The following is a 4,238-nucleotide window of genomic DNA, read 5'->3' on the forward strand; positions in this document are numbered from 1 at the left end:
ATGTCCAGCATGAACATCCATTTTAGAAACTGAATGGATGGGGCAAAACAAGAGACATAGACAGCTGTTTGTGTCACCTGCCTCTACTGTTTTCCGCCATGTATGTCAACAGATCCTGTTCTAAAATATATGAAACATGGTTGGCCATATCTGACAGATTTGGATGTCCATTGTCATGGTCTGTCACGGTAGGTCACTATGGTCATGGTAACAGCCACCAGTTGTGAGCCCTTGTGCTGTTCCAAGACCAGCGGTAACAGGCCAGAAGGCTGTGGATTCTGTTCTAGGATTAGCAGTCGAAAAGCCCAGTTCTTCACCTGTGATGACTGCCGTCCTCCAGCGGTGAGACCATGGGGTTCTGGTGGCCGACAGACCTTTAGGAGAGTCTGGGCAGAAACAGGAATTGGGAACAGAGCTAGCTTGACAGGACCAGGAATCAGGAATGGAGCTTTGGTGAGCAGAGGAATGAGGTGGAGCAGTGACCCTGGCCAGAGGGCAGCAGCCGATACAGGCTGTGGGATAGTAAGCCACAACTGCAAACAGAGACAGGTTCAAGCTTATAAGATCCGATAGCCGGCTGGCTGAAAGTACAGTCAGGTCCAGGCTAACAGGTACAAGCAAGCGACTAGCAGAAGCAGGGTCAAGTTCAGACTTACAGGTTCAGGCAGGCAGCTGGCATTAATCAAGATCGGGTCCAGGCTACAGGTTCAGGCAGGCGGCAAGCAGTAAGCAAGGCCAGGTCCAGGCTACAGGTTCAGGCACGAGGCTAACAATAAACAAGATCAGAAGAAACACACCAACACCACAAACGGAGAAGTAGCTCAGGCCCTGAGCCATGACTCTGTTCTTTCCTAAAAGATGAGGGTGTCTGACGTCAGCGGGGCTAGATCTTCACCCGGGAAGGGCCAGTGAAGAGGAGGAGGAGCCAAGCGTTGCTAGCACTGTGGCAGCCATCCGAGCCACCACGCAGGACCCCGGGACCGTGACAGCTGCAGAGGAGGAGGAGCCAAGCGCTTAGGTGGTTGCCTGTGTCGCCGCGCAGGACCCAGACTCTGGAATCGTGAGATCCATATTCTGAGTTGGAGGTTCTTTTTCTTTCTAAAATTCCACTTCCAATATCAAACTATAACTACAACGCTCTCTGGGAAATTACTGCCATATCTGAGGGAATCACCTCTGTTCTTTCTGCTTTTTGTTTTGGTTTGAAATAACATCAAGAAGTGTGGTTCTGTCCAACATTTGACGTGTTTTGTTTTCTGTCTTGAATAGTTGGGGAAGGAGGGAGGGAGGATGTTGAAAAGTATTCAGCTTTTCTTAGTATGTCTAATGCAAGGACGTTTTACTTGGACCATATGCTGCTCAAACTAGGTTGTTAGTGATGACTTTATAAATATGGTGATTAAATTCTGTTCCTTTATGAGATCAATAAAAAAAATTTAAACAAAGACCTTTGTGAGACCGGAACTAGGAGAAGTATCTACTTTACCTTCTGTACTGTTACCTTATGGCTTTAAAGCTAGAGAACATTTGGAGGGGAAGGTTTGACAACTATATCCTCATTTACAAGGGCATCTGAGGTAACATACAGCAGCATCTGAAAGATGTCATGGGTTTTTGCCTCTGATAACTTGCAGGCAGCTCATATGAAGCAAAAGACCTGATAAGAACTATTAGATTGTAAGCTCTTTGAGCAGGGACTGTCTTTCTTCTATGTTTGTACAGCGCTGCGTATGCCTTGTAGCGCTATAGAAATGCTAAATAGTAGTAGTAACATAATGCCCAAAGCATAGAGGGGTAGATTCAAGAAAGTTAGGTACCAGAATACAGCGCGCTAAGTGTAGATTCTATAATGGCAATTGTATAAGACTGCATATAGCCACCTAACTTTTAGGCATGAGCACTTATGCCATGTCTAAGGCTGGTGTAAGTAGGGAGGCACATAAATGCTTGTATTCTGTAATATGCAGGGTGGACTGATGGTTAGGACAATAGGGCAGTGCCCAAGGGCCCACAGCAGTAGGGGGGCCACCCTCCCCTAGCTTCCATCTAGTTTAATCATTTTTGATAGGTAGTTAGGGGCCCATGTCCCTTAGTGCCTGAGGGTCCAGATCACTGTCAGTCCAACCCTGGTAATGTGTGTGTAACTTCTAGGCAAGCCTATGACCTGCCCATGTACCTCCTATGACCACACCCCCTAGTAGGTGTCTGCGATAGATTTTGCATGTGCATGTCATAGAATACCAACTAAGGACAAATACTCATGTAACTGCTAATTGGTTCCAATTCTCTGCACATGCAACTTTGCACACTATGCCCCTAATTCTATAAAAGTCGCCAAAATTTGGGCGTGCAAATCTGGGCGTGTGCCCAATTTGTGCATGCAATTTAATTAAACAACAATCTAATTAGTGTTAATAATTGCCTTTTTAACAAGCAATTATTGGCACAAATTAAATTTAATGGATCTTTATGTATGTAAATTTAGATGTTTATGTGCAATTTGGAAAAGGGGGCATGGAAATGGGAGGGTCATGGGTGGAACTTGGATATTCCTAAAATTTATAAGCGTTGTTCTAGAATAACAGTGATATGCACCTAATGTAGGAGCGTACATTTGCACCACGTTTCAGTTGGTACAAATAACCGCACCTAAAGCTAGGCACGATTTCCAGGCTTAAGCACTATTTTATAAACTGAGCCTAACTGTAAGCGTGGCCTATAGAATAGTACTTTTTTTGGCGCTAATTTTTTTTTGTGCCATATATAGAATCTAGACCTATGCGTAAAGATGGGCACACAAGCTTATAGAATCCGGGGGAGAGTGTGCAGAGAAGCAGCAGGAGCTTGTTGCAGTCCCGGTACATCAGAATAAATGCCAGGCTAATGGGGCTGGAATTTACGAGGTCATTTGATGACTGACTAATACCAACTATGTCATATCCATGGATTTCTAAGGGAGAAAGCAGCATCTTTCATGTGAATACGATAAGGATTATGCTGTTTACCCAGCAGTTGTGCTGGCTGTATGTAGCACACCAGAGGGGATCAAATCCAAGAAGACAGGAGGAGCCTCCACGGAGAATCAAAGCAAAACAGCAAAAGTAGAGGCTGACAAATGTGCAAACCAATAGGGAGATAATATCAAGAAACAGTTTATTCAGAATATTCATTTCAAGGACCCGACAAGCTTGCTGATCGGTTGGCTGTTTCTTTGTTCTCTCTGTGGATTAACTTCTTTTTATAACCACATGTATACATAAAGGATTTATCCAAGCCAATCAGCTTCTTCTCATTTTGGGATGAGAGTTTTGTGAACTGAACACAGCAGTGGATTGTTTTGGTTGTTAATCATGTAAGAGCTGCTTCTGAACAAAATCCAGAGATTGTTGCATGGGAGAATACGTTTTGATTTCATAATCCATTGGCACCAGAAGATACGCCTGCAAGATAAGTAAAACGATTTCAAAATATACATTTCTATAGACTTCCTATCTGTGAATTTAATTATGATTACAGTATTTGGTTTTTGAGGTGTTAGGAAGGCAGGTTGGACTGGTGCAATGATGGAGGTTAGTGCAATTGTCTAGGAGCTGCTTCTCCACCGATCAATTTGCACTGGGTCTGAGCACTATCAAAAATTATTTAAACATTTTCTGTAACATTTTTTAGATCAATTTTCTATTGGTTTTTGTAATTTGGGTTATATCATTTTGAAAAAATGATTATTGTTGGTACCCCTGAATACGTTATATCTACTCTACTGGCACCCTCTGTTGCCTGTCGGTCAACCAGTTTCCAATCCATTTCACCACTTTGGGTCCTAAGTTCAGCCCTCTCAGCTTATTCACGAGTTTTCTGAGAGGGACTGTATCAAAGGCTTTGCTGAAATCAAAGTAGATTACATCTAGTGCATGACCTTTATCCAGTTCTTTGGTCACCAAGTCAAAGAAGTCAATCAGATTTGATGGCAGGATTTTCCTTTAGTAAAGCCATGTTGCCTCGGATCCTGCAATCTGTTGGCTTCTAGAAAGTTAACTGTCCTTTCCTTCAGCAGCAACTCCATTATTTTTCCTATCACCGACGTGAGGCTTACTGGCCTGTAGTTTCCCACTTCTCTGTCCCTGTTTTTGTAAAAAGAGACCACATCAGCTCTTCTCCAGACCAGAGGAACTTTTCCTGTCTCTAAAGATCTATAAATAAGTCCTTGAGGGGTCCTGCCAGGGCTTCTCTGAGCTCCC

The sequence above is a fragment of the Microcaecilia unicolor genome, chromosome 2, assembly GCF_901765095.1.
Source record: "Microcaecilia unicolor chromosome 2, aMicUni1.1, whole genome shotgun sequence".
NCBI lineage: Eukaryota > Metazoa > Chordata > Amphibia > Gymnophiona > Siphonopidae > Microcaecilia > Microcaecilia unicolor.